Source organism: Moschus berezovskii, chromosome 7 (assembly GCF_049115385.1).
Source record: "Moschus berezovskii isolate FMDL1 chromosome 7, NW_MosBer_1.0, whole genome shotgun sequence".
NCBI lineage: Eukaryota > Metazoa > Chordata > Mammalia > Artiodactyla > Moschidae > Moschus > Moschus berezovskii.
This window is the reverse complement of record NC_142466.1, coordinates 34112850-34135158: the sequence shown is the minus strand read 5'-3', so window position 1 is coordinate 34135158 and position 22309 is coordinate 34112850. Positions and strand designations below refer to the sequence as shown.

The 22309-nt window shown below is 40.9% G+C and overlaps 1 protein-coding gene and 1 pseudogene across 4 annotated transcripts in view; one reads left to right on the top strand and one right to left on the bottom strand.

Annotated features, from left to right (window-relative positions):
* The window catches only part of BNC2 (basonuclin zinc finger protein 2), a 490816-nt gene that overhangs the window by 374350 nt on the left and 94157 nt on the right, over nt 1–22309 (bottom strand). The gene's annotated exons all lie outside the window — the stretch shown is intronic.
* LOC148777304 (cytochrome b-c1 complex subunit 7 pseudogene) lies at nt 20127–20365 on the top strand (annotated as a pseudogene).

The window sequence follows — 22309 nt, the reverse complement described above, 5'->3', positions numbered from 1 at the left end:
AAAACAAAGGAGACATTAAGAATTAGAGAGGGATGAACTAGTTAGGAATTATACACAGAGGAGCCTGGCAGGCTACAGTCCATAGGGTCACAAAGAGTCGGACACAACTGTGATTTAGCATGCATGCATGCATGCATTTTTAATATTAGATAGAGAACAGATAAACAGATAAGGTCCTACTGTACAGCACAGGGAACTATATTCAGTATCCTGTGATAAGCCATAATGGAAAAGAATCCAAAAAAGATTGTGTATATATAGTATGTATACATAACTGAATCACTTTGTTATACAGCAGAAACTACTAACACAATATTGTAAATCAACTATACTTCAATAAAATAAAAAATTTTAAAGAATTAGAGAAAAGGAGGAAATGCAGAGCTGGGAAGATATGTTTACTGCTTGGTTCAATTGGTCTATTGGACATGTAAGTAGAATAAAATAAATATTAGAGCTGAAAGCACTGTTACAGAAAAAGACGAGGGAAAAAAATCCATCTTAATTCACTATTTGAAAACAGCCTTGTGCTTGGGATAGATATTAGAGAGACAGAGTCCCTCCTCTGAGGGAACTTTCAGTCTAGTTGGAGAAAACAGATTGTCCACACAGCAAAGATGAATGCAAAATCGGGATTCATGTTTTAAAAGAACATCACAAGAGGAGTGTGACTTGAAGTAGTGAAGACTGAAGGAGGATTTGAAGGAGGGGCTGATCTAGGATTGAAAACTTAGAGAATGGTAGAAAGCAGAACACTAAGAAATGAGGGTGGGACTTCCCTGGAGCCCAGTAGTTAGGAATCCACCTTGCAATGCAGGGAACTCGGGTTCGATCCCTGGTCAGGGAATTAAGATCCTACATGCTACAGGGCAGTGAAGATCTCTCAGGCAGCAGCTATGACCCAGTGCAGCCAAATAAACAAATATTAAAAAAACTAGCAAACTAGTACAGCCACTATGGAGAACAGTGTGGAGATTCCTCAGAAAACTGGAAATAGAACTGCCATATGATCCAGCGATCGCACTCCTGGGCATACACACCGAGGAAACCAGAATTGAAAGAGACACATGTACTCCAATGTTCATTGCAGCACTGTTTATAATAGCCAGGACATGGAAGCAACCTAGATGTCCATCTGCAGATGAATGGATAAGAAAGCTTTGGTACATATACACAATGGAGTATTTCTCAGCCATCAAAAAGAATGCATTTGAATCAGTTTTAATGAGGTGGATGAAATTGGAGCCAATTATACAGAGTGAAGTAAGCCAGAAAGAAGAACATCAATACTGTATATTAACGCATATATATGGAATTTAGAAAAATGGTAACCTAAACCCTGTATAAGAGACTGCAAAAGAGACATAGGCATTTAGAACAGTCTTTGGGACTCTGTGGGAGAGGGTGAAGGTGGAATGATTGGAGAGAATGGAATTGTAGCATGTATATTATCATAAGTGACCAGTCCAGGTTCGACGCATAAATTTTCCTCTGTTCATTTCTTTGCATTTGTGCTTTTTTAATAAAATTCTTTTTTAGAAATAAAAAAAATAAAAAAAAATAAAAAAAAAAAACAGGAATGGAAGCTCAGGGAGACAGTGGAAGTGAGGAGAGAAGAAAGTGAGGGAGGCTGAGAAAGAGACAGGAGGCAAACTCTCAGGTTTCTGATTTTTCAGAAACCTACAGTGGGGAACAATGGAAGAGGATTTAGGCAAAAAGTTTTGCATCCAAGTGATGCCAAGGAAAGCAAGGCTTCTTTGAGTATGACCCATAGGAAAAGCCCAATATCTGTTTAGATGGGTAGCTTTAACTTGGAGTCAGTTTAACATCTATGTATGGTTTAGACAGGCGGCACATAACTAATTCTGTAAAGCTTTTCAGTGTCCTGACCTGCAAGCTTCGGGGGGGGGTGGGGGGAGGAAGGGACCATGTCTGTCCATGTCTCTGCTGGACTTGAGGTTTTAGCACAGCACCTGGCATAAAGAGGATGACCAATAAATAACATGTGTTGACTCACTGGAAAAGACTCTGATGCTGGGAAAGGTTGAGGGCGGGAGGAGAAGGGGACGACCGAGAATGAGATGGCTGGATGGCATCACCGACTCGATGGACATGAGTTTGAGTGAACTCCGGGAGTTGGTGATGGACAGGGAGGCCTGGCGTGCTGTGATTCATGGGGTCGCGGAGAGTCGGACACGACTGAGTGACTGAACTGAACTGATGTGTGCTTCAACCAGGCTAAATAAGGGGACCGCTCTCTCTCATTTTACTGACAGGGAAAAGGCCAACAGAGTCACCTGGCTAGCAGGTGGCAGGGTCGATGATAAACCCAAAGGACAGGAAACAGTTGCTATACAGGCCTGAGAGCCAAGGGAGAGGGGAGTGGAGCAGTGCCACACAGCTCAGGACGTGATTTCAAATAATGGTAAAGGGTATGACCTTGGGAACAGGATCGGGCTTAGATCTGAAAAAACCCAGCACTGTCCCTTATTAGTGACACGGTTTCCTCATCTGCAAAAGGGAGAGAAGTAGCCTCCACGTCAGCAGCTTCATGTGAAGACCAGATGATGATTCATACAAAGCATCTCACAGAATGCCTGCCTCATGACATGCATTTGGTCACCAGGACCTTTTACTACGGTCACGTGAAAAGAGCTTTCTGGACACAGAAGCTCGTTGTGATGCTGAGAAAATCCTGGTGCTAATGATGCTCTATACTTAAAAGCAGGATTTTTCAACACAAGCTACTTCTGAAATGAGAAATCTTCCAACAGACTGTGGAGGACAAAGTGCCTCTGGATACCTGAGATTAACTCCTAATATCTGCTATCCCAGAAGCTCGCTAAATACTGTTATATGGCGCCCAAGGTTTAGGTCTAAAATGTGTGTTCATTTTCGTCCAGGAGACAGCTACAAGCATGGGCAGAATATGTGTCACAGTTGGCCTGCCTAGCGTATCCTGCATGAATAGTCAGCAAAAAAGATCAGACGTTTACAGATTTTTAAAGGCCCACCAACAGCAGTACGTGAACTGTGACAAGACAGTGACTCACTCCAAAGGACCCTCAACTTGATAAAGGTGTCACTCTTCACAGTTAACACCTCTACCGTGTATATTTTTCTCATGAAAGGATGTATTTAACACTTTCTTCAATTTTCCCTAGAAATGCATCTTTTGCTAAATGACAGATAAAACTTCAGCAAGAATTTTAACACTGAAGTTTATTACCCTCACCACCCCAGTTCTCTATAAGGAGGCAACATTTCCAACGTGAAAATACTGCAGCCAGAATCATTTTAAGTTTAAGTGGTATCTCTGCCAGTGTCTCTTGGGGAAGAGGAAGGCAGAAAAAAGGATGGGGACTAGCAATGGGAAAAAAAAGAATTTTTAAATCCCTGTTACACTATCTACCAGATGTAAGTGAATAATAACTAATATGTTTGCAGCCTCGGCCTTAATCTTAAAACAAATGATAGTATTCAAATATAATATTTCACACATGCAGACTGATAAGAGATTTTTCCCTTCTTTATTTCTTGAAGATTCTGTGAACGACACAATACAGAGCACAATGTATTTAATGAAAGGTTTCCAAGGCTGATTTCCCTACAGGTTATTTTCTTTCTTTTCTCTGGAACCCACACACGGGGTATACTGCAGGGACCAAGGGTGTATATAAAAATAAACTATGAGCCAGTATCAGAGCTGATACCCTTTCTCCTACAGGGGCAAGTGAATTATTAGATCTGTGTCATGAGTGTTTTTTTTTAATATGCCATTGTTCCCACTTGAGCACATTAAATTTTCCATATCCACTTTTAAACCAATATAACCTTTTTTTTCCATGTTCATAATGTTCATGCTGTACATTAACAGGCAGAAAATCCAATAGCTTAAGTCATCATATTGTAGTTATATGTAAAGCTGGGTGGATGAAAACCTTTTGTATTTTCCTTCTCTTTGAACAGATACTATGCTGGAGTTGGCTAAAACCCTAGGAAAAAAAAAATTACACCTCATGGGAAACTGTGCTAATATTTTTTTTCTTTTATGATTGATCACAAATCCATTTTGAACATTACATATTTTTTTAAAGTTTATTATAACTCCAGTTCAACATCTTCCAGCCCAACAAATTGAAGGTGCTGGAATCTTTTGGTCTGGAAGATGTGTTTGCCAATTATTTTTGCGCTAGTGCACATAAACAGGGAGAACTGGATCTTAGGTATGAGTTATACATTCCTGTACAAAATAATTGTATATTCTATGAAGACTGATTCTTTTTCTGGAGAAATATACAACAACACAAGGGAAATCTTGTACTAGCAGCATAACTGAAGTGGCAAGATACAATATTAGAAAAACAGAGCTACTTTCATTACTGTGATGCCGTGTGTCAGAATGTCTCTCCTTAATGAACCTGTTTGCAATAAGACTCCGGGTGCAAAGAGGCTATTTAGAGAGACTATTGTGTCTATAGTGAGTCCTTCAAATATCTTCCCACCATTAGACATGCCGCATTGACCAATTCTGTCCTGATTGCTGTTCTTTGTACTATCAAGGGAGATTCCTGCCCAGACAGACGGATGGCTCAGACAGTGCAGTTCATAAAATGTTTACACTGTACACACACACACAACACACACTCACCACAGAAGTACAAGCTACAGCTCTCCAGATCACACAGCTGAACATGGCAGTGTCATATGAAGGTTGATGACATCCCAATATCAATGAAAGGATTTAAGCTAAACTCTGGTCATCCTACCTACCTGTCACTCTCAACAAAAAGCCTTTCTCCCCGCTCTGTTTCAGCACATGCCCCTGTCTACTGCTCACACGGGAACACTTCAGGCAAACATTTTCTGTGCCTTAAGGTTTCTCACTCTGTTGAAATTTTTCTCCCAACTGCTGACAATAAAAGACGACCACACATGTCATGCCATCAAAAACAAGGGATGAGAAAGAACACAATAATCGGTCAAAAAGGCTTTCTAAAAACTTTTTAAATTCCAACTGATGGTGACAGGCTTAGAGGACCAGAGACTTGTCTCTGCAATGTAAGGGAAGCATCTCTGGCTGCAATCAGCCAGCCACCTTTTCATCAAGTCTAAACAGGAGAGACTGAAATGCTTAGCGGAAACTTTCTGTTCATCTTCTTCTGTACTCTGTCCTTATCAGCTGCCACAGGATGCTGTAGCCTCAACTTTCACTTACCTACATGCCAAGTGATCCTCTTGTGCTTTTTCGAATAGTTTATCCTTTCTATCCAAATACAAATACTGTGCCTGCCAGAAAAGGCCATATACATTTCCCCCATCTCAGCTAACAGGTAGAAAGAACTTCAAAAGCAAAGGCCTAAATTGGCACTAAATGCTTATAAGTGTAACCAAGAAGGAACCAGAGAATTACACACTGAACTAACAACCCTAGATCCAATGAATCATTTCAATTCCCATTATTTTAAAATTTCTCTCTCACCTCCTCCTTTCTCCTAGGCTCAGCCTTATATTCTTTTTAAATTTTTTTAAATTTATTTTAATTGGAGGATAATTACTTTATAATATTGTGATGGCTTCTGCCATACATCAACATGAATCAGCCATAGGCATACATGTGTACCCCCATCCTAAACGCCCCTTCCTCCTCCCTCGCCACCCCATTGCTCTGGGTTGTCCCGGAGCACCAACTCTGGGTGCCCTGCTCCATGCATCGAACTTGCACTGGTCATCTATTTTACATATGGGAATGTATACGTTTCAATGCTATTCTCTCAAATTATCCCACCCTCCCCTTCTCCCACTGAGTCCAAAAGTCTGTTCTTCACATCTATGTCTCCTTTGCTGCCCTGCATGTAGGATCGTCATTATCATCTTTATAAATTCCACATACATGTGTTAATATACAGTATTTGTCTTTATCTTTCTGACTTACTTCACTCTGTATGATATGCTCCAGGTTCATCCATCTCAACAGAACTGACTCAAATGTGTTTCTTTTTACAGATGAGTAACATTCCATTGTGTATATGTACCACAACTTCCTTATCCATTCATCTGCCAATGGACATCTAGATTGTTTCCATGTCCTAGCTACTACAAACAGTGCTGCAATGAACATTGGGATACATGTGTCTCAATTCTTCAACCTTATATCCTCGAAGACCTGACATATAGACTATCACTTGCCTGCAGCTCTGATTCTCAAAGTTATCTGAAGTATTTGATTTCAAGGTATTAACTCATCCAAACCTTAAAATAACGCCTCTAATTAAAGCAACTTTGAACATTTATTAAAGACAGATAAGTATTTCTTAATTGAGATATCTGACATGCTGGACTGGATGAAGCACAAGCTGGAATCAAGATTGCCAGGAGAAATATCAATAACCTCAGATATGCAGATGACACCACCCTTATGGCAGAAAGCAAAGAAGAACTAAAGAGCCTCTTGATGAAAGTGAGAGAGGAGAGTGAAAAAGTTGGCTTAAAACTCAACATTCAAAAAATGAAGATCATGGTATCCAGTCTCATCACTTCATGGCAAATAGATGGGGAAACAATGGAAACAATGACAGACTTTATTTTTCTGGGTTCCAAAATCACTGCAGATGGTGACTGCAGCCATGAAATTAAAAGATGCTTGCTCCTTGGAAGGAAAGCTATGACCAACCTAGACAGCTTATTAAAAAGCAGAGACATTACTTTGCCAACAAAGGTCCATCTAGTCAAAGCTATGGTTTTTCCAGTAGTCGTGCATGGATGTGAACGTTGGACTATAAAGAAAGCTGAGCACTGAAGAATTGATGCTCTTGAACTGTGGTGTTGGAGAAGGCTCTTGAGAGCCCCGTGGACAGCAAGGAGATCCACCCAGTCCATCCTAAAAGAAATCAGTCCTGAATATTCATTGGAAGGACTGATGCTAAAGCTGAAACTCCAATCCTTTGGCCACCGGATATGAAGAACTGACTCATTTGAAAAGACCCTGATGCTTGGAAAGACTGAAGGCGGGAGGAGAAGGGGACAACAGAGGATGAGATGGTTCGATGGCATCACCATGGACACCACTCAATGGACATGAGTTTGAGTAGGCTCCAGGAACTGGTGATGGACAGGGAGGCTAGGCGTGCTGCAGTCCATGGAGTCACAAAAAGTCGGATACAACTGAACGACTGAACTGAACTGACACTGTGAACCCATTTAAAAAACACTTTGAGGATTTGCCTGCACATTCAGGAGGTGGAGGGACAGGTGAAATTTAGCAGTAATCACTTTTTTCCTGCAAGTGAACCAAGACTGTACAAGATTCAAGGAAACTATAGCCCACAGAATCCAGGTCTAGGACTCTGGATGCCTTGCCTACTGGTCTCACTCACACCAGGCTATAGCTCTGTATCCAGGAATCCTTCTGTATTTTGCCAACAAGGGGTTTTATTTCCTTTTGAAACAACAGATGGTTTCTACTAAAATGTGCTCAGTTATATATGCCACGTGTACTGGTAAAAAGAGAAAAAGACTATAGATAATTACAATGAGTGTAGTTAATACAAAAGTTATTTCTATGTTCCATTCTCAAAGAACAGTCTCAGGACCAGCAGCATCAGCATCACCTGGGGACTTACTAGAAAGGCTGATTCTCAGGCTGTGTATGTGATGTACAGAGTCAGGAAAACTGGGGGGAAGGCCCAGCAGTCTGTGATGCAGAGACCACCATGTGGCTCAGATGCATTCTCCAGTTTAAAAACCAGGGCTCTTGAATATACATATGATTCAGGATTCCCTGTTGGCTCAGATGGTAAAGAATCTGCCTGCAATGCAGGTTCAATCCCTGGGTCAGGAAGATCCCCTGGAGAAGACAATGGCTACCCAGTCTAGTATTCTTGCCTAGGAAATCCCACAGACAGGCAAGCCTGGTAGTCCACGGGGTCGCAAAGAGTTTGACACGACTGAGCAACTAACAACTTTTACTTCAACAATTTACAAAGCATCATATTAAAATTATTTAAAATGGCTAATGCTTAAGGACATAATCAACTGGCTACACACCAGAAAAAAAAAGAAAAAAAAAAAAACAGACCTAAAAGGAGGAAAACAATACAGGATGAAAAATTACCTTAAGAATATTCCAGTTTAGGACAACAGGTAATTAGTATAAATATGTGTCTTTTGATTGAACTCATCAATACAAACCACTCCACTCAATCTTTTATTTGGAAGAAACCAAGCTCTCTTTGGGCTTCCCAGGTGGCTCAGTGGTAAAGAATCCACCTGCAAATGCAGGAGACACAAGTTCAATCCCTGGGTTGGGAAGATGCCCTGGATGAGAAAATGGAAACCCACTCTAGTATTCTTGCCTAGAAGACCCCAAAGACTGAGGAGCTAGTGGGCTTCAGTCCATGGGGTCACAAAGAGTCGGACACAATTCTGTGACTGAGCACATACACACACACACACTCTTTCTTTCAGATTAATTAAATCAGGTATTTAAATAAACCCAATTGTAGATGAGGTGATGGAAAATATAATTGAAATGAATTCATGAATATTATTGTAAGGATCCATGCCAAAATAGAGATGTTAACAAATATGAAGTATTAATTATTAAAAAGTTACAGCTCAGATGTGACAGCAGTATGTGCCAAAGTGACACCATTTTGTCAAGATAAATGGAGATAGGGATATGCAGAAACTATAACACAAGCACCAAATTAAGAGCCAAAGATGAACATGAACAGAGAGTACTGTCCTATAGGTGAGAATATTACAAAAGGTCTGTGAAAAAGTAAGAGGGGCAGGTTTGAACTGGATCTGACATTAAACCTCAGGGAAATTACTGTTAATTCAGGAGGTAGAAAGCTTATCAGAATTGTCGTGACTTCAAAATCAAAGCCAGCACTGTTTATAATGACCAAAAGTTAGATACAACCTAAATGTCCATTCTTTGCAACCAAAGATGGAGAAGCTGTATACAGTTAGCGAAAACAAGACCAGGAGCTGACTGTGGCTCGGATCATGAACTCCTTATTGCGAAGTTCAGACTTAAATTGAAGAAAGTAGGGAAAACCACTAGACCATTCAGATATGACCTCAATCAAATCCCTTATGATTATGCAGTGGAAGTGAGAAATAGATTTAAGGGACTGGATCTGATTGATAGAGTGCCTGATGAACTCTGGACGGAGGTTCGTGACATTGTACAGGAGACAGGGACCAAGACCATCCCCATGGAAAAGAAATGCAAAAGAGCGAAATGGCTGTCTGAGGAGGCCTTACAAATAGCTGTGAAAAGAAGAGAGGCGAAAAGCAAAGGAGAAAAGGAAAGATATAAGCATCTGAATGCAGAGTTCCAAAGAATAGCAAGGAGAGATAAGAAAGCCTTCCTCAGTGATCAATGCAAAGAAATAGAGGAAAACAACAGAATAGGAAAAACAAGAGACCTCTTCAAGAAAATTAGAGATTCCAAGGGAACTTTTCATGCAAAGATGGGCTCGATAAAGGACAGAAATGGTATGGACCTAACAGAAGCAGAAGATATTAAGAAGAGGTGGCAGGAATACACAGAAGAACTGTACAAAAAAGATCTTCACGACCAAGATAGTCACGATAATGTGATCACTGACCTAGAGCCAGACATCTTGGAATGTGAAGTCAAGTGGGCCTTAGAAAGCATCACTACGAACAAAGCTAGTGGTGGTGATGGAATTCCAGTTGAGCTATTTCAAGTCTTGAAAGATGATGCTGTGAAAGTGCTGCACTCAATATGCCAGCAGATTTGGAAAACTCAGCAGTGGCCACAGGACTGGAAGAGGTCAGTCTTCATTCCAATCCCAAAGAAAGGCAATGCCAAAGAATGCTCAAACTACCGCACAATTGCACTCATCTCACACGCTAGTAAAGTCATGCTCAAAATTCTCCAAGCCAGGCTTCAGCAGTATGTAAACCGTGAACTCCCAGATGTTCAAGCAGGTTTTAGAAAAGGCAGAGGCACCAGAGATCAAATTGCCAACATCCGCTGGATCATGGAGAAAGCAAGAGAGTTTCAGAAAAACATCTATTTCTGCTTCATTGACTATGCCAAAGCCTTTGACTGTGTGGATCACAATAAACTGTGGAACATTCTGAAAGAGATGGGAATCCCAGACCACCTGACCTGCCTCTTGAGAAACCTGTATGCAGGTCAGGAAGCAACAGTTAGAACCGGTCATGGAACAACAGACTGGTTCCAAATAGGAAAAGGAGTGCGTCAAGGTTGTATATTGTCACCTTGCTTATTTAACTTATATGCAGAGTACATCATGAGGAACGCTGGGCTGGAAGAAGCACAAGCTGGAATCAAGATTGCTGGGAGAAATATCAATAACCTCAGATATGCAGATGACACTACCCTTATGGCAGAAAGTGAAGAGGAACTCAAAAGCCTCTTGATGAAAGTGAAAGAGGAGAGTGAAAAGGTTGGCTTGAAGCTCAACATTCAGAAAACAAAGATCATGGCATCTGGTCCCATCACTTCATGGGAAATAGATGGAAAAACAGTGGAAACAGTGTCAGACTTTGTTTTTTTGGGCTCCAAAATCACTGCAGATGCTGATTGCAGCCATGAAATTAAAAGACGCTTGCTCCTTGGAAGGAAAGTTATGACCAACCTTGATAGTATATTAAAAAGCAGAGACATTACTTTGCCGACCAAGGTCCGTCTAGTCAAGGCAATGGTTTTTCCCGTGGTCATGTATGGATGTGAGAGTTGGACTGTGAAGAAAGCTGATCGCCGAAGAATCGATGCTTTTGAACTGTGGTGTTGGAGAAGACTCTTGAGAGTCCCTTATACTGCAAGGAGATCCAACCAGTCCATTCTAAAGGAGATCAATCCTGGATGTTCATTGGAGGGACTGATGCTAAAGCTGAAACTCCAATACTTTGGCCACCTCATGCGACGAGTTGACTCACTGGAAACGACTCTGATGCTGGGAAAGGTTGGGGGCGGGAGGAGAAGGGGACGACGGAGAATGAGATGGCTGGATGGCATCACCGACTCTGTGGGCATGAGTTTGAGTGTACTCCGGGAGTTGGTGATGGACAGGGAGGCCTGGCGTGCTGTGATTCATGGGGTCGCGGAGAGTCGGACACGACTGAGCGACTGAACTGAACTGAACTGAAATGTCCATTCAAAGAGGACTAATGACAGTCATCATGGTACTCCCCTACAAGGGCATTCTCAAGGTACACATGCAAATCTGTACACAGGCATGATAATATTGACAAACACCCCCACGGGCAAGCGGAAAAAGTAACTGAACACACAGTACCATCCAACTTCTTTTTCAAAAACTATGGGCACATGTATGTGTGTTTGCAAAGAATAAAGTCTAGAAAACCATAAACCACAATGAGCACAGCAGGTAAGTGGATTGCAGTTGAATTTTATCTTCTCCCTATTTCTCTATTTTCTGAAGTTTCCTGGTTTTTAAATGAACAACAGTTACTCACATAATGAGGAAATAATAAACATATAAACATGCAAATGTTTTAGAAAAAAAGGCAATAAATGATAGATTGCTTTTTTATAGGCAGGGACCCAAGGAAATACTGCTGGTTGGCACAATATGGAAGTACTAATGAAATTCCAGAGATTTCACAAAACCAGGATTCAGAGACAAAGATACAGATTTTAGAAGGAAAAAAATCCTAAACTGCAGGCAATCATCATAATGTATCAATCCCTCTTTTCAGCAAAAAAAAAAAAAAGAGAGAGAGAGAGAGAAGGGGGGGCTATCAAACTCACCTAAATCACTACATTCAAACAAAAATCCAAATGAAAAATGAAAAGGACATCGTTTATTAAGCACATATTATGTGCCAGACACATTCACATATCATCTCCTTAAGTTTCACAACAACTTGCAAGTTATCATCTCCAATTTGCAGGGAAGAGGTTCAAAGGAAACAAGCCCATTTCTGATGCACAGTGCACCCCAGAGCTCATGAGACGTTTCTATTTCACCAGATTCCAAAAGGGATCCTTAACACACAGTTCTTAAGAGTGATGAAAGCTGAAATTGAGGGCTGTACGGAGAAGGCAATGGCAAGCCACTCCAGTACTCTTGCCTAGAAAATCTCATGGACAGAGGAGCCTGGTGGGCTACAGTCCATGGGGTCGCTACTAGTCGGACACAACTGAGCGACTTCACTTTCACACATTGGAGAAGGAAATGGCGACCCACTCCAGTGTTCTTGCCTGGAGAATCCCAGGGATGGAGGAGCCTGGTGGGCTGCCGTCTATGGGGTCGCACAGAGTCAGACACGACTGAAGCAACTTAGCAGCAGCAGCATTGTTCAGTTGCTCTGTTGCATCTAACTCTTTGCAACCCCAAGGACTGCAGCACGCCAGGCTTCCCTGTCCTTCACTCTCCCCCGGAGTTTGCTCAAACTCATGTCCATTGAGTTGGTGATGTTATCCAACCATCTTATCCTCTGTTGCCTCCTCCTCCTCCTGCTTCAGTCTTTCCCAGCATCAGGGTACTCACATAAAAACTTCAGAAAGGATTCCGTTATCCTTTATTAAGCACAGAATCAGTATCATAGAATAGGAGGGGGAGATGTGAGAGGAAGGCAGCAAGGGCCTAACGTGAGATAGCTGGGCAGCCTGTGTTAAGGATTTGGGACTCCTGAGAGAAAATGACATTTTTAGAGATACTCCTTTGTTGCCTATCTTAGGGGATGGTAGTGGTAATGTGTGACCAAGCAAAAGATGTTGCTTAGATAATTTACCAGACACATGAAGACAAGAGCAGATTTAAGAAGCATCCAACAGGTGGAACTGAAAGGATGTACTGATGGATGGGATATTCTTCCTTAGACCCAATCACCCTGCAAACTGAATTCTAAACTTCTATAATATGCTTTCACCAGTAACAAACTCCGAAGGCCTCTCCAGTTTGGGATCTTGCAACTTGACTTCTTAGTTTTTACCTTTGCAATACAAACCTACACAAATGCATCTAGATATTATAAAGTATTTGCTCCATCAACTGATAAATGGATAAACAAAAACGTGATATATACTACATACAATGAGGAATTGTTTGGCAAAATAGGGAAAAATCCTTAAAATATTACATGCATGAAAGACAGAAGATACCACATACAGTATGATTCCATTTGTATGAAATACAGATAGGCAAATTCAAAGACAAAGTACATCAGTAGCTGTTCACAGCTGCAGAGGGTTGGCAGTGTTGGGGATGGGCGATAGTTAAAGGGTAAAAATTTCTTTTTGAGGTAATAAAAATGTTCTAACTTTGGTGATGGTTCAGTTCAGTTCAGTCACTCAGTCATGTCCGACTCTTTACGACCCTGTGAATCACAGCACGCCAGGCCTCCCTGTCCATCACCAACTCCCGGAGTTCACTCAAACTCATGTCCACAGAGTTGGTGATGCCATCCAGCCATCTCATTCTCTGTCGTCCCCGTCACCTCCCACCCCCAATCCCTCCTAGCATCAGACTCTTTTCCAGTGAGTCAATTCGTCGCATGAGGTGGCCAAAGTATTGGAGTTTCAGCTTTAGCATCAGTCCTTCCAATGAACACCCAGGATGATCTCCTTTAGGAAGGACTGATTGGATCTCCTTGCAGTCCAAGAGACTCTCAAGAGTCTTCTCCAGCACCACAGTTCAAAAGCATCAATTCTTCAGCGATCAGCTTTCTTCACAGTCCATCTCTCACATCCATACATGACCACGGGAAAAACCATAGCCTTGACTAGACGGGCCTTGGTTGGCAAAGTAATGTCTCTGCTTTTTAATATGCTGTCTAGGTTGGTCATAACTTTCCTTCCAAGGAGTAAACGTCTTTTAATTTCATGGCTGCAATCACCATCTGGAGTGATTTGGTAGCCCCCAAAAATAAAGTCTGACGCTGTTTCCACTGTTTTCCCATCTATATCCCATGAAGTGATGGGACCAGATGCCATGATCTTCGTTTTCTGAATGCTGAGCTTCAAGCCAACCTTTTCACTCTCCTCTTTCACGTTCATCAAGAGGCTTTTGAGTTCCTCTTCACTTTCTGCCATAAGGGTGGTGTCATCTGCATATCTGAGGTTATCAATATTTCTCCTGGCAATCTTGATTTCAGCTTGTGCTTCTTCCAGCCCAGTGTTCCTCATGATGTACTCTGCATATACGTTAAATAAGCAGGGTGACAATATACAACCTTGACGTACTCCTTTTCCTATTTGGAACCAGTCTGTTGTTCCATGTCGGTGATGGTTCAGTTCAGTTCAGTCGCTCAGTTGTGTCCGACTGTTAGCAACCCCATGAACCACAGCACGCCAGGCCTCCCTGTCCATCACCAACTCCCGGAGTTCACTCAAACTCATGTCCATAGAGTCGGTGATGCCATCCAGCCATCTCATTCTCTGTCGTCCCCTTCTCATCCTGCCCCCAATCCCTCCCAGCATCAGACTCTTTTCCAGTGAGTCAACTCGTTGCATGAGGTGGCCAAAGTACTGGAGTTTCAGCTTTAGCATAAGTCCTTCCAATGAACACCCAGGATTGATCTCCCTTAGAATGGACTGGTTGGATCTCCTTGTGGTACAAGGGACTCTCAAGAGTCTTCTCCAACACCACAGTTCAAAAGCATCAATTCTTCGGCGATCAGCTTTCTTCACAGTCCAACTCTCACATCCATACATGACCACGGGAAAAACCATAGCCTTGACTAGACGGACCTTGGTTTACACAACTCCAAATATGTTAAAACTCACTGAACTCCCCCAAAAAAAATCCTAAGTAGGTAAATTTTGGCCTTCCCTCGTAGCTCAGTCAGTAAAGAAGTTGCCTGCAATGCAGGAGACCCAGTTTTATTCCTGGGTTGGAAAGATCCGCTGGAGAAGGAAATGGCAATCCACTCCAGTGTTCTTGCCTGGAGAATCCCATGGATGGAGGAGCCTGGCGGTCTACAGTCCATGGGGTCACAAGAGTAGGGCACAACTTAGTAACTAAACTACCATCACCAAGCAGGTAAACCACATGGTATGTGAATTATATCTCAATAAACACATTATTTTTAAGTGGTTTTCTTTTGGGGGGGGCAAGTATTTACTGGGTATGATGCTGGGTTCTAAGTTACAAACAGGATAAGCAGGTGAAGATAACAGGACTTCAGCCTAAAAATCTACGAAAAATAAAACCTCCAGTGGATCTAAGGATCTCCTCCTTGGTTCTATGCAAAACTTTCCTCTTGATATCTTGATATCTTTCCTCTTGATATCTTGATGGCTGACTTAATTCCAGTTTTTCTTCCGATTGTTAACTCTGGAGGTATTCATCTAATAAGATATATTCTGGAGACTTCCCTGATTGCTCAGTGGTTGGGACTCCATGCTGCCAAAGCAGGGGGTGTGGATTCAAGCCCTGGTCAGGAAGCTAAGATCCCGCATGCTGTGTAGCATGACCAAAAGATTAAAAAAAAATTAAATTTCAAAAAAGATATATTCTGAATCACAGACCAAAATTTTATTTAAACCTGCAGCTAAAGAACATTCCCTAAAAAAAGACTGAATTCTTCTGTTAAAAAAAAAAAAAAATTTCCCTGGATAAAACATTTCTAGACATGTGGATACTCTAAAAAAAAAAAAAAAACAACTGGATACAATTGTTTCACATGTATATCAGCACATAACACTAGCCTTACATTTCATGTCCAGCCACAAATCATCTATAGTAACTTATGCTTTTACTTATATGGATGTAATGAGAATCATTGCCAAACCGAGCTCTTCAAGCAGGTGTCTTGGAGAGCAGTGGTCTAAATGTCAAAGATCTAAAGATTTAGATTTAAGACATCATGTCATCAGGACTGGAATGATTCTCAGGCATGGTTGTGATAAACAAGCAGCCCATATCTACAAAAAAAGCATGAGCATAGAAGAACGGAAATACTTTTTATTACCCTAGGGAAATAATCATAGATTTAATCAAAGGTTTAAATAAAATACATTCTATTGCAGCAACATTTAAGGTTGCAAAAATTAGAAACCTACATTGCCAATAATAGGGGTTCTATAAATAAATAACAGTTCATGTCAAAATACTATATGATTATTAAAATGCATATTTTATAAGGAACCCAAAGATATGAAGGATGATTAATGTAATTTTCATATTAAGTGCAAAGTATCAGTTGCAAAGCAGCAGATTCAGTGTCATTTCAACTTTATAAAATTAAAGATGCATAGGGAAAAATATCTAAAATTATAGTTAAAAAATGATAAATAATGATTTTTCATTTTTGGCAGTTACATATAATTCAAACTTTCTAACATAAATATTTCTGTCATAAGAGATGGGGACTCAGACAATAAATCTGCAGTCATTTCTCATCTACTCATTGAAGTAAATGGCAGAAGAAAAATGTTCTGATCCAAAATGAGAGTTTTTGTGATACGGGTTTTGGTTGCCATTAAGTTTTAACATACTAGTCTTTCTAATGTCCTGAGTGCTCTCTTTACTCTGAGCTTTTGTCAGAGTTGCTCCTAGTACCAAGAACATTTTTCCCCCCATACTGTCTTTTTTTTTTTTTGTACATGTGTTCCCCATCTTGAACCCCCCTCCCACCTCCCTTCCCATCCCATCCCTCTGGGTCATCCCAGTGCAGTAGCCCCGATCATCCTTTATCATGCATCAAACCTGGACTGGTGATTCGTTTCACATATGATAATATATGTGTTTCAATGCCATTCTCCCAAATCATCCCACCCTCGCCCTCTCCCACAGAGTCCAAAAGACTGTTCTATACACCTGTGTTTCTTTTGCTGTCTCGCATGCAGGGTTATTGTTATCATCTTTCTAAATTCCATATATATGCATTAGTATACTGTATTGGTGTTTTTCTTTCTGGCTTACTTCACTCTATATAATAGGCTCCAGTTTCATCCACCTAATTAGAACTGATTCAAATGTATTATTTTTAATGGCTGAGTAATACTCCATTGTGTAAATGTACCACAGCTTTCTTATCCATTCATCTGCTGATGGACATCTAGGTTGCTTCCATGTCCTGACTATTATAAACAGTGCTGTGATGAACACTGAATCAACATGCTGGACTTCAGGCTCTATTACAAAGCCAATCATCAAGACAGTATGGTACTGGCACAAAGACCGAAATATAGATCAATGGAACAAAATAGAAAGCCCAGAGATAAATCCACACACCTATGGACACCTTATCTTTGACAAAGGAGGCAAGAATATAAAATGGAGAAAAGACAATCTCTTTAACAAGTGGTGCTGGGAAAACTGGTCAGTTCAGTTCAGTTCAGTCGCTCAGTCGTGTCCGACTCTCCGCGACCCCATGAATCACAGCACGCCAGGCCTCCCTGTCCATCACCAACTCCCGGAGTTCACTCAGACTCAAGTCCACAGAGTCGGTGATGCCATCCAGCCACCTCATCCTCAGTCGTCCCCTTCTCCTCCCGCCCCCAGCAGAGGCTGATTGCAGCCAGAAAATTAAAAGACGCTTACTCCTTGGAAGGAAAGTTATGACCAACCTAGGTAGTATATTAAAAAGCAGAGACATTACTTTGCCAACCAAGGTCCGTCTAGTCAAGGCTATGGTTTTTCCAGTGGTCATGTATGGATGTGAGAGTTGGACTGTGAAGAAAGCTGATCGCCGAAGAATTGATGCTTTTGAACTGTGGTGTTGGAGAAGACTCTTGAGAGTCCCTTGTACCACAAGGAGATCCAACCAGTCCATTCTAAGGGAGATCAATCCTGGGTGTTCATTGGAAGGACTGATGCTAAAGCTGAAACTGCAATACTTTGGGAAAACTGGTCAGCCACTTGTAAAAGAATGAAACTAGAACACTTTCTAACACCATACACAAAAATAAACTCAAAATGGATTAAAGATATAAATGTAAGACCAGAAACTATAAAACTCCTAGAGGAGAACGTAGGCAAAACACTCTCCAACATAAATCACAGCAGGATCCTCTATGACCCACCTCCCAGAATATTGGAAATAAAAGCAAAAATAAACAAATGGGACCTAATTAAAAATAAAGGCTTCTGCACAACAAAGGAAACTATAAGCAAGGTGAAAAGACAGCCTTCAGAATGGGAGAAAATAATAGCAGATGAAGCAACTGACAAAGAATTAATCTCCAAAATATACAAGCAGCTCCTGCAGCTCAATTCCAGAAAAATAAACGACCCAATCAAAAAATGGGCCAAAGAACTAAACAGACATTTCTCCAAAGAAGACATACAGATGGCTAACAAACACATGAAAAGATGCTCAACATCACTCATTATCAGAGAAATGCAAATCAAAACCACAATGAGATACCATTTCACACCAGTCAGAATGGCTGCTATCCAAAAGTCTACAAGCAATAAATGCTGGAGAGGATGTGGAGAAAAGGGAACCCTCTTACACTGTTGGTGGGAATGCCAACTAGTGCAGCCACTATGGAGAACAGTGTGGAGATTCCTTAAAAAACTGGAAACAGAACTGCCATACGACCCAGCAATCCCACTGCTGGGCATATACACCAAGGAAACCAGAATTGAAAGAGATACGTGTACCCCAATGTTCATCGCAGCACTGTTTACAATAGCCAAGAACATTTTTAGTCACTGTTCCTAGTCCCAGGTGTCTCAGAGGTAAAGGACCTGCCTGCTAATGCAGCAGACGCAGGTTCGATCCCGGGGTTGGGAAGATACCCTGGAGAAGGAAATGGCAACCCACTGCCATATGCATGCCTGGAAAATTACATGGTCAGAGGAGCCTGGCGGGCTACAGTCCATGGTGTCACAAAAGAGCTGGACACAACTTAGCGTCTCAACAACAGACCACTTCATCTGGCTAAGTCGGCAAAATAAAGAGGGTAGGGAAGACTCTAGCAATCACGCATCTTGTACATGGGCTGGGCTTAGGGCTCCACAGTGTTTATCACCTGGTACTCTAGTCACCTGATTTCATAGTTTTCTCCCCTACTAGATTCTAAGGTACTCTGAGTGTAAGGAAAAGAAACGTTTCTGTTTTGTTCAGCATTATCTGCTATACTTCATAGCACATCACATACATTCGATTAATATTTTTGAAAAAAAAAACTCAATTTATGTATTAATTGCTGAATGAAGAAGTAAATAGCCTGCCACAGAAGTGAAGCATGCCTAATTCTTAGAAGCATTTCCTCTCAAGTAAACCAGAGATGTGTGTTTCATGTAATTGAAACATAAGAATGTAGTCAGTTAGAACTTTGAACAAAAGACAGGTCGTATGTGGCTCCTGCTTTCAGAGTCCAAAAACCTGAAAGCATCAGTCTAACAGAAAGTTAAATATGTCCAATTGTAGGGTATCAAATATGCTAATGTCTTAAATACACAATTTGCAAATAAACAGAAATAAGCCAAATTAACAGAAACAATCGAAATATAATACCATATTTTCTGAACTTGGTTCCTAAAGATCAGATTCAGATGTTGTTTTTATTCATAAGCTGGGAAAAAGTAAATAAAACATTGTGTACACTGCTCATCATAAATCTTAACTTACCACTGAAATTAAATCTAAACACAAACATAACCCTAAAACCTCCTCTAGCCCCACAAATACTCAGACAATCAAAATCTGATTTCCAGGACAGCAGCTTTACTATGTGAGTACAATATTTATGCAGAAGAAATAAATTATGCAAATCACAATGATTTACGCCTGTTATAGCTAAGCTTACTCTTTGCAGATTACAAGGTTCAAGAGTCTACAAATTTACTCAAAATTCAGGTTGCCTAATGAAACAATTATACCATACAGGACACTTTAAGACCTATTTAGGAAGACCTTATCAAAGCTTCAAACAATATACACTGCTTTATATTATCTACTTGGCACATGATTGTAATAGCTGAAATTTTAAAATTAATTAACAAATTAAACCCCTGCTTTATATAAACCACTATTATATTCACCTTCCTTCTGTGCTATCTAGAAATGTCTTTAAAAAGTAACTCCAGGGTCTCAGGTCAACATGGCAAGCAGTTCCTGCCATTTCAGCATCAAGCAGGAGGCCAGAGGGTATTTAAAAAGTGTATTACAATGCTGCCAGGTTCAATAAACTGGGCTTAATGCAAGATGACACAATATATGAGAAGGACCATGTAAAAGAAGCCATAAGAAGGCTTCCTGAGAACCTTTAATACGACACGGAGTTTCGCATTAAGAGACCACTGGACACGCACGTGAGGCAGCAGATCTGCCTAAACCGCAGCGGACAGAATATGAGGAGGATAAATTCTACCTTGAACCATCTCTGAAAGAGGTGACTCGGGAAAGGAAAGGGAGAGTAGAATGAGCCAAGAAATAATTTAGTAGTCTAAGTCTGTGGGTACAGCTGTTATCAAATACTTTTATGAAGTGAGTTTAAACCTGAACTGTACAATGTACAACTATTTAGGCTGTAAATGTATTACTTTAAATACATATCTATTATAATAAAAAAGTTATTCAAGGGATTTCCCTGTGGTCCAGTGGCTAAGACTCCGCACTCCCAAGGCAGGGGACCCAGGTTCCATCTCTGGTCAGGAAACTAGATCCCACACACTGATACTAACAGTCTGCATGCTACAATTAAGACCTGGTGCAGGAAAAGAAAAACTTGAAATATATATTTTTTTTAAGTTGTATGGCAGAAACCAACACAACATTAATTTTCCTCCGATTAAAAAAATAAACCAAAATAAGTAATTCAAATTAAATATCAACACTTTTTTTTTCTTTCATTTTTAATTAAAGGATAATTGCTTTACGGTACTGCATTGGTTTCTATCAAACATCAAAATGAATCAGCCATACGTTTTTAAAATTAGAGCTATCATTACAAATCTTAGTTATGTAACCACCTGATAGCTGCTGCTGCTAAGCTGCTTCAGTCATGTCCGACTCTGTGCAACCCCACAGACGGCAGCCCGCCAGGCTCCTCTGTCCCTGGGATTCTCCAGGCAAGAATACTGGAGTGGGTTGCCATTTCCTGCTCCAACCACCTGATTAGCCATGAGTAAATTTTCAAATCTTTAAAATATAAATCTTAAAATTCACTTAAATGTTTTAAGGTTTCGTCTTGACATATACGTTACAACTTTGCAAGATTTTTTTTTTAATGATGAAAACTGTGAAACACAAAGGGATTAATACATCTCCACTAACAGTGGAAGAGCATCCGATTTTCTTTTTCTAGTGAGCGTGGCAACAAGCTCAAAATATTTGGTTAAAACAAGAAGAAAAAAATCCTACGCAAAGAATGGAGGAGAGCATCATCACAGGAGTAAGAAACAAATGTGCTTATCTTTTCAATCAGAGACTCTGCACAGTCTCAGTTATAGAGTGGCTCTGGGTGTGGTAGGGGAGGCAGATAACCAGCGCTCAGTGTGCCTGACAGGGTGCTCATAAACCTCTTTGGAGCAGTCTAGGGCTACTTTCCTCACTGAGTACTTGAACACGTACCACTACTAAAAATATACAAGACAAAGCACTTTCAGGAATTTTTAAACCTAGTCTGGAGTATCATACAACCATTCGAATAACTTCCTACAAGGCACAAAGCCTTAAGTGCCTTGAGAAAAATGACTGTAAAAAAGGAGGCATACCCAGAAACTGATGTGGCTAAAACACAGCATAAAAAGTGTCAGAGACTGAGGTGGAAAGATAGGCTGGCTTCCTCTCAAGGAGGACACTGAAAACAGAAGTAAAGGGCTTGTTTTGACCAGAGAGCTTGCAATGAATGAAGTATGGGCCTGAGTAGTGACAAAGTCAGAGATGTTTTCAAAAGCCTTCAATCCCAAGGAGTACAGCTTCCTGGAGGGAGCTTGAAAAGTTACTGCAGCCAGCTTGCAGTAGGGCAGCAACATTGAAGAGGAGCAAACAATCTCAACGGTAGTCATGAGACTTTTAAGGAGGGGATAGCTCCAAGAGACAATGCACACTAAACAGTCAACTTCCAGGATGTGGTGAATGAAGGGAATAGACAGAAAATAGGAAGAAAATGATCGCTCAGGTGTTCTGGCCTCTGAGACGAGAAGGGCAGTCACTGAGAAATGGAGTGTGGTTTCTGTGTGTGTGCTTGCACTACAAATTGTAGCATCCCCACAGAGACAGTTTTCTCGTGTATTTTTTTGAAAAGGTAATGCACCTTAAGAGATGAAGAACTAGAACCTTAAGCTCACCTCCGCCACACCCAACTCTCCTCTAGATGCTAACCTGGGCCAGCTGCAATGAGAGACTGGACCACCCAAAAAGGGATCTCTCCAGCAAG